Raw genomic sequence first — 14,666 nt, forward strand, 5'->3', positions numbered from 1 at the left:
GTCTTGCCTGGAAAATCCCATGGATGGAGGAGCCTGGTGGGCTGCAGTCCATGGGGTTGCTAAGACTCAGACACGACTGAGTGACTTCACTTTCATGCACTGGAGAAGGAAATGGCAACCCACTCCAGTGTTCTTGCCTGGAGCATCCCAGGGACGGGGGAGCTTGGTGGGCTGCCATCTATGGGGTCACACAGAGTCGGACATGACTGAAGCGACTTAGAAGCAGTAGCAGCAGCAGCAATATTGCTATTGCCTTCTTTTAAAATGCAAGAGTAATACATGAATATATGCTCCCTGTCAAAAGTGATTTTAAGCACATGGGGAAAAAAATTAGCATCTCCCTTGACTCCACTACAAAGCCAGTGCTTTCCCCAGAAGGGACGCTCAGTGAATTCAGATCCTTTTCTGTGTGTTTCCATGTGAAGGTGCAGAAGGATCCATCACCAGGGGGTTTTGGGCCATCTGCGTCCACGTGCTGACACTGTCGTAACTATAAACCCATCATTACCAAGGACTGTGGTAGCTCTCCTGCTGGGCTCTCACTGGAATTAGCACTGTAATTTTTTGATTTAGATTCCAAAATATTTAAAGAACCTCCTACCTACTGGACTTCAGCTAAACCTTGGAATTTGTTGACCTTTCCCCAGTTCCATGCTGAGCTCTCCTCTGCTCAAGCCCCTTCATGAATATGCATGCTCCCTTAGCTTAAAGCTTCCCCAGTTTTGCTGTTTGGGGCGGCACTGCTTTGGGAAAGATCCACAGTGTTCTCCTTACATGCTGCAAGTAATAATAAATCCTTCCTTCTGAAAAAATGAAACTTCTGCTTCTAATATACTGTGGATGTCTTGAAAGGAACAGGTATCGAACAGATAAACTACTGTGTTCACCTGCCCAAGCTTCGTAACAAAATAGCACAGACAGGGTAGCTTACTAACAAGAATTTGTGGTCTCACAGCTCTCGAGGCTAGAAGTCAAGATCAAGGCAGCAGCTGGTTCGGTTCCTGGTGAGGCCATCTTCCCGCTGTGTCCTCTCGTGGCCTTTGTGCAGGTACAGAGAGAGAGGTCCCTTGGTGTTTTTTTTTCATAAGGACACCAGTCCTATTGGACTAGAGCCCCGCCTATATGAACTTGTTTACCTTTAATTATCCCCTTAAAGGCCAAGAAACAGTCACTTTGGGAATTAGGACTTTAATGTATGACTTTCAAGGGAATACAACTCAGTCCATAACACTTGTCCATTACTATCTAATTTTAGTCCATGACGTTGGAGAACATATTTCTGCTTCTGTATCATAAAACTCTGTGTGTGCGTGTGTGTGTGTGTGTGTGTGTGTGTGCGCGCGCATGCCCGTGCACATATGCACGAGCTTAGTCATGTCAGACTCTCTGCCACTCCATGGACTGTGGCTCTCCAGGCTCCTCTGTCCATGGGATTCTCCAGGCAAGAACACTGGAGTGGGTTGCCATTTCCTTCTCCAATGCATGAAAGTGGAAAGTGAAAGTGAAGTTGCTCAGTCTTGTCCGACTCTTAGCGACCCCATGGACTGCAGCCCACTAGGCTCCTCCATCCACGGGATTTTCCAGGCAAGAGGACTGGATTGGGGTGCCACTGCCTTCTCCAAGTCCACTGCTATCAGCCTTCAGTGCATCTTAAAAACAAACAAACAAACAAACAAACCTGACTTGGGCAGACAGTGTGCTGGAAGCCAGCTGGATATGAAAGACTGGACTCACTCCTTTACTGAGCACAGCCCTTTAAGCCCCACGTCACCAACTGTGCCGAGTCCAGTTGGTCCTGCAATCCATGTGTCTGTCTACACTTGCGCTGTATAGCTCTGCAGACTGAGAGAATGAGTTCATGATAACAAACAGTCCAGGGGTCTCCGTGTCACTATCTGACTTCACATTGCGGGCAACTTAACTTTCCCATCCGGAGGGTATCCAGCACAATTGATAGAAGAATCAATAATTCTAATAAGATGACTTTGGTCAGCATTCAGTTCAGTCACTCGGTCGTGTCCAAATCTTTGTGACCCCATGAATCTCATGCCAGGCCTCCCTGTCCATCACCAACTCCCGGAGTTCACTCAGACTCATGTTCATTGAGTCATTGATGCCATCCAGCCATCTCATCCTCTGTCGTCCCCTTCTCCTCCTGCCCCCAATCCCTCTCAGCATCAAAGTCTTTTCCAATGAGTCAACTCTTCCCATGAGGTGGCCAAAGTACTGGAGTTTCAGCTTTAGCATCAGTCCTTCCAAAGGAATCTCCTTCAGAATGGACTGGGTGGATCTCCTTGCAGTCCAAGGGACTCTCAAGAGTCTTCTCCCACACTACAGTTCAAGAGCATGAATTCTTTGGTGCTCAGCTTTCTTCACAGTCCAACTCTCACATCCATACACGACTACTGGAAAAAACATAGCCTTGACTAGACGGACCTTAGTCGGCAAAGTAATGTCTCTGCTTTTGAATATACTATCTAGGTTGGTCATAACTTTCTTCCAAGGAGTAAGCGTCTTTTAATTTCATGGCTGCAATCACCATCTGCAGTAATTTTGGAGCCAAAAAAAATAAATAAAGTCTGACACTGTTTCCACTGTTTCCCCATCTATTTCCCATGAAGTGATGGGACTGGATGCCATGATCTTTGTTTTCTGAATGTTGAGCTTTAAGCCAACTTTTTCACTCTTCTCTTTCACTTTCATCAAGAGGCTTTTTAGTTCCTCTTCACTTTCTGCCATAAGGGTGGTGTCATCTGCATATCTGAGGTTATTGATATTTCTCCTGGCAATCTTGATTCCAGCTTGTGTTTCTTCCAGTCCAGCGTTTCTCATGATGTACTCTGCATAGAAGTTAAATAAGCAGGGTGACAATATACAGCCTTGATGGACTCCTTTTCCTATTTGGAACCAGTCTGTTGTTCCATGTCCAGTTCTAACTGTTGCTTCCTGACCTGCATACAGATTTCTCAAGAGGCAGGTCAGGTGGTCTGGCATTCCCATCTCTTTCAGAATTTTCCACAGTTTATTGTGATCCACACAGTCAAAGGCTTTGGCATAGTCAATAAAGCAGAAATAGATGTTTTTCTGGAATTCTCTTGCTTTTTCAATGATCCAGCGGATGTTGGCAATTTGATCTCTGGTTCCTCTACCTTTTCTAAAAGCAGCTTGAACATCAGGAAGTTCACGGTTCACATATTGCTGAAGCCTGGCTTGGAGAATTTTGAGCAATACTTTACTAGCATGTGAGATGAGTGAACTTGTGCGGTAGTTTGAGCATTCTTTGGCGTTGCCTTTCTTTGGGATCAGCATTCAGAACATGCCTTTTTCTGCCTGCAATCTCATCCCCTTCCGCAGGGGGAGCAGCAGAATGCAGACAGCAGGATCCCAGGCCTCGAGCCTGGAGTCTGATCCTCCCAGAAACTGATTCCCTTGCTTGTTCAGTCTGTTCCGATGCATGGCTTATTAATTGTATAATTTCATGAACAATTTTTGAAATATACTTTCTATTAAAATCACTGAAATTTTTACTACCGTAATTCTCCAATCAGAATTTTTTAAAGGATTGCTATGGAAGTATAAACCATGTAGGTAATTTCTCTCCTAGAAAATATAAAGGGAAATACCAGCATATGGAATCTAAATTGAGAGAATAAAAGTATACTGTTATAAAGTGTAAGTGATCCTATTCAATGTTTCTGCCCCAAAAGAGAAAATAAAAACTGTCATTGTTCCCACAGGCATTTCCAACAGCGCTTCAGGGAAAAAGGTCTACCTAAGACGTTTTGTAAAGCCACTTTTATGTAACTTTTTAACCCAGATTTTATATGGAAAGTCACCTAAAATTTTACATGGGAACATAGATAACACTTTCCTCTGAAATTTAAAAGTAGTCTTTTCATTTCCTCTCAATTTTTTGGCTTCAAATCTTTCCATTTTCCGCCCACTTTTTATTTGGCTGTTTTTGGTTCTTCGGGGCTGTTGAAGTCAAATATTGCTCTCTAAAGTGTCGTATTTATTTTACTCTTTCTTGGCTGACTTAGTATATCTCTTTACTGTGGAGCGGTTAAGGAGTAAAGATGCTAAGTGGTAGTAACTGGAGAAAGAAAGGAAGAATGTCAGAATACAATCTTGGAATGTGTATTTGCATGAAATAATATCCAGTTTTCTTTGTTTTCCCCAGGTGTTGATTTATTCGTTGGCAATTAAAGCATGTAGAGAACATACCCTTTTAAAAACTATTTTTAAAAGGTTAGGTGACTAATTGCATATGATCCAGCAATTCCACCGCTGGATTTACATCCAAAAGAATTGAAAGCAGAATTTAGAAGAGATATTTGCTCCCAGCAGCCACAAACAAGAGCTTGCAATCCAGGTGTCCATCAGGGAATGAATGAACAAGCAAAATGTGATATCTACATACAATGGACTACTATTCGGCCTTTAAAAAGAAAGGAAATTCTGACACAACCTATATGAACTCAAAGAACATATGCTAAGTGAAATAAACCAAAAAGACACACATTATACGATACTGCTTCTCCTATAGGCATTATAGGATACTGCTACAGGACCCTACAGCAGCCACAAAAAGACACACATTATAGGGCACTGCCGACCTGAGGGTCTCAGAAATCCAGGGTGGCGGAGTACAAGGACGTGCGCTCGTCTTCTCCTGCGAGAACTCCAAAATTACAACTCGCTGCTGGACAGCCATCGATGGGAGGATGTTGGATCCCACCAAAAAAAAGACACCCCAGGTCCAAGGGCAAAGGATAAGCCCCAGCAAGATGGTAAGAGGGGCAAAATTGCATTTAGAATCAAACCCCATACCTGCCAGAGATTCTCCGAGGGCTCAAACAAACCTTGTGAGCACCAAGACCAAGAGACCCCACCGAGACTGGAGCCAGAGCGGTGTCTGAGTGTCTCCCGCAGAGGTACGGGTCAGCAGCGGGCTGCTGCCGGGGCAGGGGCTCTGGGTGCAGCAGATCTGGGTGTGGCATAAGCCCTCTTGGAGGAGGTCGCCATTAACCCCACCAGAGCTGCCAGAACTTACCCAGGACTGGGAAACAGACTCTTGGCAGGCACAAGCAGAAACTTGTGTGCACCAGGACCCAGGAGAAAGGAGCAGTGACCCCACAAGAGACTGACCCAGACCTGCCCAGGAGGGTCCAGGAGTCTCCAGCAGAGGCGTGGGTCGGTGGTGGTCTTATGCAGGCCTGGGGGCACTGAGCAGTGCGTGCATGGGGTCTTTTGAAGGAGGCCGCCACTGTCTTCATTACCTCCACCATAGTTTGGCCTCAGGTCACACAACAGGGAGAGAACACAGCCCTGCCGATCAACAGAACATTGGATTAAAGATTTACTGAGCGTGGCTCTGCCCATCAGAACAAGACCCAGTTTCCCCCTCAGTTAGTCTCCACCATCAGGAAGCTTCCATGAGCCTCTTATCCCTCTCAATCAGAGGGCAGACAGAATGAAAACCACAATCACAGAAAACTAACCAATTTGATCACATGGACCACAGCCTTGTCTAGCTCAATGAAACTATGAGCTATGCCATGTAGGGCCACCCAAGACGGACGAGTCATAGTGGAGAGGTCTGACAGAATGTGGTCCACTGGAGAAAGGAATGGCAAACCACATCAGCATTCTTGCCTTGAGAACCCCGTAAACAGTATGAAACGGCAAAATGATAGGATACTGAAAGAGGAACTCCCCAGGTCGGTAGGTGCCCAATATGCTACTGAAGAAGAGTGAAGAAATGATTCCAGAAAGAATGAAGAGACGGAGCCAAAACAAAAACAGCGCCCAGCTGCGGATGTGACTGGTGAGAGAAGCAAGGCCTGATGCTGTAAAGAGCAATACTGCATAGGAACCTGCAATGTCAGGTCCATGAATCAAGGCAAATTGGAAGTGGTCAAACAAGAGATAGCAAGAGTGAACCTCAAAAATTTTGAAATCAGTGAACTAAAATGGACTGGAATGGGTGAATTTAACTCAGATGACCATTATATCTACTACTGCGGGCAGGAATCCCTCAGAAGAAATGGAGTAGCCATCATGGTCAACAAAAGAGTCCGAAATGCAGTACTTGGATGCAATCTCAAAAATGACAGAATGATCTCTGTTCATCTCCAAGGCAAAGCATTCAATATCACAGTTATCCAAGTCTATGCCCCGACCAGTAATGCTGAAGAAGCTGAAGTTGAATGGTTCTATGAAGACCTACAAGACCTTCTAGAACAAACACCCAAAGAAGATGTCCTTTTCATTATAGGGGAATGCGAAAATAGGAAGTCAAGAGATGCCTGGAGTAACAGGCAAATTTGGCCTTGGAGAACAAAATGAGGCAGGGAAAAGCCTAACACTTTGCCAAGACAATGCACTGGTCATAGCAAACACCCTCTTCCAACAACACAAGAGAAGACTCTATACATGGACATCACCAGATGGTCAACACCGAAATCAGATTGATTATATTCTTTGCAGCCAAAGATGGAGAAGCTCTATATAGTCAGCAAAAACAAGACCAGGAACTGACTGTAGCTCCGATCATGAACTCCTTATTGCCAAATTCAGACTTAAATAGAAGAAAGTAGGGAAAAATCGCTAGACCATTCAGGCATGACCTAAATCAAATCCCTTACGATTATATAGTGGTAGTGACAAATAGATTCAAGGGATTAGGTCTGATAGACAGAGAGCCTGAAGAACTATGGACCAAGGTTCATGACATCGTACAGGAGGTAGTGATCAAGACCATCCCCAAGAAAAAGAAATGGAAAAAGGCAAAATGGTTGTCCGAGGAGGCCTTACAAACAGCTGAGAAAAGAAAAGACACAAAAGGCAAAGGAGAAAAGGAAAGATATACACATTTGAATGGAGAGTTCCAAAGAATAGCAGGAGAGATAAAAAAGCTTTATCATCGATCATCCTCAATCAGAACAAGACCTTTTCCCCCTCAGTTAGTCTCTACCATCAGGAAGCTGCCATGAGCCTCTTATCCTTCTCAATCAGAGGAAAGACTAGAGGTCTCTTCAAGAAAATTAGAGATACCAAGGGAACATTTCATGCAAAGATGGGCTCGATAAAGGACAGAAATGATATGGACCCAACAGAAGCTGAAAATATTAAGAAGAGGTGGCAATAATACACAGAAGAACTGTATAAAAAAGATCATCATGACCCAGATAACCACGATGGTGTGATCACTCACCTAGAACCAGACATCCTGGAATGCAAAGTCAAGTTGACCTTGCGAAACATCACTACAAACAAAGTTACTGGAAGGGATGGAATTCCAGTTGAGCTATTTCAAAGATGGTGCTGTGAAAGTGCTGCCCTCAATATGCCAGCAAATTTGGAAAACTCAGCAGTGGCCACAGGACTGGAAAAGGTCAGCTTTCATTCCAAACTCAAAGAAAGGCAATATCAAAGAATGCTCAAACTACCCCACAACTGCACTCATCTCACATGCTAGCAAAGTCATGCTCAAAATTCTCCAAGTCAGGCTTCAACAGTATGTAAACCATGAACTTGCAGATTTTCAAGCTGGATTTAGGAAAGGCAGAGGAATCAGAGATGAAATTGCCAACATCTGCTGGATCATTGAAAAAAACAAGAGCATTACAGATAAACATCTACTTCTGCTTTATTGACTATGCCAACGCCTTTGACTGTGTGGATCACAGCAAACTGTGGAAAATTCGGAAAGAGATGGGAATACCAGACCACCTGACCTGCCTCCTGAGAAATCTGTATGCAGGTCAAGAAGCAACAGTTAGAACTGGACATGCAACCGCAGACTGGTTCTAAATCAGGAAAGGAGTACGTCAAGGCTGTATATTGTCATCCTGCTTATTTACCTTATATGCAGAGTACATCATGAGAAATGCTGGCCTGGATGAAGCACAAGCTGGAATCAAGATGTTCGCCATCTTTATGGCAGAAAGCGAAGAAGAATTAAAGAGACTCTTGATGAAAGTGAAAGAGGAGAGTGAAAAAGTTGGCTTAAAATTCAGCATTCAAAAGACCAAGATCATGACATCTGATCCCATCACTTCATGGCAAATAGATAGAGAAACAATAAAAACAGTGGCAGACTTTATTTTGGGGGGCTCCAAAATCACTGCAGATGGTGATTGCAACCATGAAATTAAAAGATGCTTGCTCCTTGGAAGAAAAGTTATGACTGACCTACACAGCATATTAAAAAGCAGAGACATTTCTTTACCAACAAAGATCCATCTAGTCAAAGCTATGGTTTTTCCAGTGGTCATGTAGGGATATGAGAGTTGAACTATAAAGAAAACTGAGTACTGAAGAATTGATGCTTTTGAAATGTGGCATTGGAGAAGACTCTTGAGAGTCCTTTGGAGTGCATGGAGATCAAACCAGTTAATCCTAAAGGAAATCTGTCTTGAATATCCATTGGAAGGACTGATGCTGAAGCTGAAACTCCAATACTTTGGCCACCTGATGTTAAAAACTAACTCATTGGAAAAGACCCTTATGCTGGAAGATTGAAGGCAGGAGTAGAAGGGAACAACAGAGGATGAGATGGTTGAATGGCATCACTGATTCAATGGATATGAGTTTGAGCAAGCTGCAGGAGTTGGAGATGGACAGGGAAGCCTGGCATGCTGCAATCCACAGGGTGGCAAAGAGCCAGACACAACTGAGCGACTGAGCTGAACTATCTGAGGTTCCTAGAGGAGTCAAATTTATAGAGACAAAAAGCAGAGTAGTTGCCAGGAGATGGGAAAGATGAAGTTAGTGTTAGTTAGAAGTAATAGAGTTAGTGTTGCAAAAGAAAAAAAATGCAAATACATTTATCATTATCCCTTGCACAACAAAGTGATCTGAAGCACAGCTTATACTTAACACCATTGAACTGTTTATCTGAGACAGTGCTATTGGTAATCAGAATAACTGATTTGATCTTTATCCTCTTTTCTAGTGCAAAGCTCCTAAAACCTTGGAATTTCCCTAGGTAAGAGTGACAAAGTTGTCTTTTGTTTTCTTAATGAAGTGACTTTTGGCCATAAGGGATGGGAGCTGGTTGCTACTGAGCTAAACAGGTGATTCTGCTCAGTTCATTCCTCAGTTATGTCTGACTCTTTGTGACCCCGGGGACTGCAGCATGCCAGGCTTCCCTGACCTTCGCCAACTCCTAAAGCTTGGTCAAACGCATGTCCAGAGTCAGTGGTGCCATCCAACCATCTCATCCTCTGTCGTCCCCTTCTACTCCTGCCTTCAATGTTTCCCAGCATGAGGTTCTTTCCCAATGAGTCAGTTCTTCGCAGCAGGTGGTCAGAGTCAGTTCTTCGCAGCAGGTGGTCAAAGTATTGGAGTTTCAGCTTCAGCATCATTCCTTCCAATAAATATTCAGGACTGATTTCCTTTAGGATTGAATGGTTTGATCTCCATGCAGTCCAAGGGACTCTCCAGAGTCTTCTCCAACACCGCAGTTCAAAAGCATCAATTCTTTGGTGCTCGACTTTATAGTTCAATTCTCACATCCATGTATGACTACTGGAAAAACCATAGCTTTGACTAGACAAACTTTTGCTGGCAAAGTAATGTCTCTGCTTTTTAACATGCTGTCTAGGTTCGTCGCAGCTTTTCTTCCAAGGAACAAGCATCTTTTAGTTTCATGGCTGCAGTGACCATCTGCAGTGATCTTGGAGCCCCCGAAATAAAGTCTGTCACTGTTTGCATTGTTTCCCCATCTATTTCCCAGGAAGTGATGGGACAGGATGCCATGGTCTTGGTCTTTTGAATGTTCAGTTTTAAGCCAACTTTTTCACTCTCCTCTTTCACTTTCATCAAGAGGCTCTTTAGTTCTTCACTTTCTGCCATAAAGATGTTGTCATCTGCATATCTGAGCTTATTCATATTTCTCCTGAATATCTTTATTCCAGCTTGTGTTTCATCTAGGCCAGTGTTTCTCATGATGTGCTCTGCATATAAGTTAAATAAGCAGGGTGACAATATACAGCCTTGACGTATTCCTTTCCCGAGTTGCTTCCAGTCTGTTGTTCCATGTCCAGTTCTATCTATTGCTTCCTGACCTGCATACAGATTTCTCAGGAGGCAGGTCAGGTGGTCTGTTATTCCCATCTCTTTCAGAATTTCCCACAGTTTATTGTGATCCACACAGTCAAAGGCTTTGGCGTAATCAATAAAGCAGAAGTAGATGTTTTTCTGAAACTCTCCTGCTTTGTTGATGATCCAACAAATGTTGGCAATTTGATCTCTGGTTCCTCCGCCTTTTCTAAATCCAGCTTGAACATCTGGATGTTCATGGCTCACATAGCCTGACTTGGAGAATTTTGAGCATTACTTTACTAGCATGTGAGATGAGTGCAGTTGTGGGGTGGTTTGAACATTCTTTGACATTGCTTTTCTTTGGGGTTGGAATGAAAACTGACCTTTTCCAGTCTGTGGCCACTGCCGAGTTTTCTAAATTTATTGACATATTGAATGCAGCACTTTTATAGCATCATGTCTTAGGATTTGAAATAGCTCAACTGGAATTCATTCACCTCCACTAGCTTTGTTCGTAGTAATGCTTCCTAAGTCCCGCTTGACTTCACATTCCAGGTTGTCTGGCTCTAGGTGAGTGATCACACCATTGTGCTTACCTGGGTCATGAAGATCTTTTTCTTTTATAGTTTTTCTGTGAATCAGTTATATTTATATATATAGTGTGTGCGTGTGTGAATCAGTTATACATATATATATATACAGTGTGTGTGTGAATCAGTTTTATATATATATATAGTGTGTGTGTGTGAATCCATTATATATATAACTGATTCACTTTGCAAGATACCTGAAGCTAACAAACACAACATTGTAAGTCAACTGTACTCCAGAAAAGAAGAAAAATGCCTAGCTATCCTGGGACCACCAGGCCTTGTGGAAGCCCAAGTCTCTTGGAGTGGCTGAGTGGGAAGGAGACGCAGACACAGCCCCAGGCCTTCAGCCAGTGCAGCTCAGACTCCTGGAGGAGCCTGGAGAGGGTTCTAGGGAGCCCAGGCCCCACTGCCTCCCCGCCGAGTATGAGTGCCCCGGGAGTGCAAGTGAGGAGCAGTCAGGTGACACGCCCCAGACAGTCCTGTGGTCTGAAGTCATAGAGGTCAGGGGTGCTCCGTTACCAGCAGTGGAGGGCAGGAGCTGGGGGCAAGGGAGCAGGGTCTGCAGAGGAGCTGAGCAGGGCGCGCAGGTGACCTTCAGCTTCAGCCTGACTCCACAGGGGGCTCTGGGGTGAAAAATCGTCCCGTGATTCTGTGTCCTGCCCTGAAAGAGGGAGCAGGGCTTTTGAACTCAGCCTCCCAACTCAAGGAACAGGCATTGGTGGGTGTGGGAGGGGGTGCATCTCCCAGCCAGGGCTCCAGTGGAGTGAGGGCACACGGGGATTCGGGAGGGGGTGTGATTGGGTCACACCAGCAGCACCTCCATGGCCCCTCTGACGGCAGCCCCTTCCTGAACAACATCAACTCCTGCCTATCCTGGAAGCAGCATCTAACGTGTCTTCCCAATTCTACCCTTGTGGTCCTCGCCTTCTGCATCCAGAACCATCTCTTCCCTAGGCTAATCTGGACTTTGGGAAAGAAGCCTTTCACTGTTCTCCCCGCTGGCCTGCCTGGGGATCTGACGGCCCTGCCTCTTCCTGGAGAACTTGGTCCCCAGCTGTTGTTGCACAAGGAAGCGGGAGTGAGACTGGGAGTCACTTGAGAAAGGGAGAGAGAGGAGGAGCGAATGAAGGGGAGGAGCGACAGAGGGAAGGAGAAAGGAAGGGAAGGGCGAGGCAGCGAGAGGGAGGGAAGAGTGGGTGAGGGAACAGAGGCGTCTCTAGAGAGAAATTCAAATCTGTCTTAGGAGGCAACAGTAACTGATGGTAGGTTGAGTAGTGGGGGTTAAAAAAACAATTACTTCTGCATATAAACAGTCATAATATATAAAAAAAATTTAGCAGCCAGTATGGCCAGTGGTTACCCACTCCAGTATTCTTGCCTGGAGAATTCCAAGGACAGAGGAGCCTGGCGGGCTACAGTCCACGGGGTCGCCAAGAGTCGGACACGACTGAGCAACTGTTACTTTCACATACTGGAGGATTCTTTAAAAAAGAAATGGCCAAGGCAGCTACCAATGATAAGGGACACTGGGAGGTTTGGAGGGATCCCATGGCCCCCTGACTGGGCCTAGTGGTAACCATCTAGCTGCTGGATCAGGGCAAGCCAGACGGAAAGGGGGAGAGATACTGTTGGGAGGGAGCAGGCAGAAAGCCTAAGGTGGTTCAAGACCCCAGCTGGCTTCCAAATGGTGCCGAATATCCAGTATTTCAGGAACTCATGTCGCTGTACTGATGCATCTTGGCTTGAATAGAGCCCCGGAATAGAGACCTTTTTTTAAAAAACAAATTTGAGGTCATACCATATACATTCTGGTGCTCTACTTTTTTCAACTTAACAATATATTGTAAGCATTTTCCCGTGGGGCTTAATTTTTGGGTTTTGCTTTTGAAAAGGATTTCAGGCAATTTAGTTTTGAGTCGGAATCAGGGTGTTGAGGGGCAAATGCTCCAGGCCACAGAAAAATATCTGAAACAACCTGCTTGCTAATGGTGCGTCTACCCCTTTCCTAAGTCTGCGGTCACTGGATACGCTATAGGTGTGTTACGTCGCTTCAGTCACATCCGACTCTTTGCCACCCTATGGACTGTAGCCCACCAGGCTCCTCTGGCCATGGGATCCTCCGGGCAAGAACACTGGCATGGCAAACATCTGTGAATAAATGGAGGAACAGGTTAAAACAAGTGATGGGGAGAGATGCTGACTTACATTTTAAAATGTCAACTACGGGGGACTTCCCTGGAGGTCAAGGGTTAAGACTACTTCCAGTGTGGGGGGCCACAGGTTTGATCCCTGGTCAGTGAACTAAGATCCTGCATGCCACTAGGAATGCCACCCCCCCTCCCCGCAAAATTACAATTACTAAGGTAACTGAAAATAACGACTTAAAAAAAAAAAAAGCCAGCACTAGCAAAGAAGCATTTCCCTAGAGATGTGTCTTGCTACATTTCATCTACTCACAGAAGGGCAGTATTGTGCAGGTTTTCTGATTTAATTTTACAGAGATCCTGGGAGAAATAAAGATAATGGGCCATGTATTTCTTGGAACTTAAGCAAAGTGGCTGGCCTAGGTAAAAACTCTTGTAAAGAATCCTTATCTTATTTGGACTCATATTTGAGTTAATTAGGATAAGAACATTACTTCCTCAGTCTGCTATAAAGTCCCATTTTTATTGCTGTAAGACATGACAAAGACAGAAAGCTAAAATAATCCATCACTGTTCTTGCAAATCATTTTTGGCTTTCATTGCCTTTACCAGTGCTTTTCTTCCCTTTTCAGTTATTCATTTATCTCAATTCATGTGTGCATGGTTTTTGCAATTTTTTCAACGTTTTTGAGGACAAGCATGTTAGTTACTCTGTATCATCAAATAATATTCTCATTTGAAAACACATGAAACCTTTATTTTAAAAGTGTAAGTTTGAGAAAAGCATAATTTGCCATTATTAGTATAAAAAATGCCAAATTCCCTTCTAATACTAATAATTAAGAGATTTATATTTTCACTAAGAAATTACAAAGTTTTAAAGTTTTCTATCAGACAGTGTATGCTAGTCAAATCTCTCTCCACTGTCTTTTTTTTTTTTTTTTTTTAGGTTTTGTAGAAACATCATAAAGAAAAATGTAACTCAGTGATCTATGCCTCACCTTTGAAATTCATGCATTTCTAGGAAACCAGACCTACTTCTGCCCTAAATGTTGATGCAGTACTGTTGAGAATGGAAGAGTCTAGAGGGAACTTCAGACTCCGGGCACCCGCATTTCCTTCTGAAGCCCTGAGCCTTTTATCTGACTGGCTTGCCAGGCCTTCTCAGCGGCGTGCTCATCCTGATGGTAGGAAGGTTGTCAGGGAGGAACCTCTGAAAACTCACCTCCTGCTGAGCTGAAGTGCATGGCTCAGGAAAGTCAATATTTTCAGTCTACCTTTGTCCTCAGTGCATATAAAAGGGCTTTGAGTGTTTATCCCTTTTATTACGGGTGAGTACTGGCAGAGGAAAAAAACTGGCTTTCATTTTTTATACCTTTGCAGAGAGCAAAAATGAAGAAGCGCAGGGAACTTATTTCAGACTTTAGATCCTTTCTCTAGGTTGTTTTATTAGAAACTCAAAATAGACAGGCAACCATGAAAAATAAAACTAGCGAGTATTAGTGTCAAGGCTGTGTTTCTTTGAACCCAGTAGTTTAACTTTGTTCTTAAGGATGAGATGTCTGTAGTTTAGGTGATAGAGTCGCCTTCTGCTGTGAAGAGGTGGTCAACCAAGTGAGAAGCAAAATGAAACTTTGGATAGGGGCAGGGGGTGGGGGTGGGGGGCTTCCATACATTGTCTTTAAACCTCAGGTGACTATTATTTTTGTTTTAAACAATCCATTTGATGTTATTTTTATTTGTGCAATCAATATGCATTTAGATTTCACCATAGTTTAACACTTTTTCTTATCTGTTAGTCCTTCTTGAGCTGAGTTCACACTCCCAGGTAGACTGTGTCCCCATTTCCTCAGGGTAGAATTTATTAGGTGTGATGATG

The sequence above is a fragment of the Ovis canadensis genome, chromosome 26 (genome assembly GCF_042477335.2).
Source record: "Ovis canadensis isolate MfBH-ARS-UI-01 breed Bighorn chromosome 26, ARS-UI_OviCan_v2, whole genome shotgun sequence".
NCBI classification, from domain to species: domain Eukaryota; kingdom Metazoa; phylum Chordata; class Mammalia; order Artiodactyla; family Bovidae; genus Ovis; species Ovis canadensis.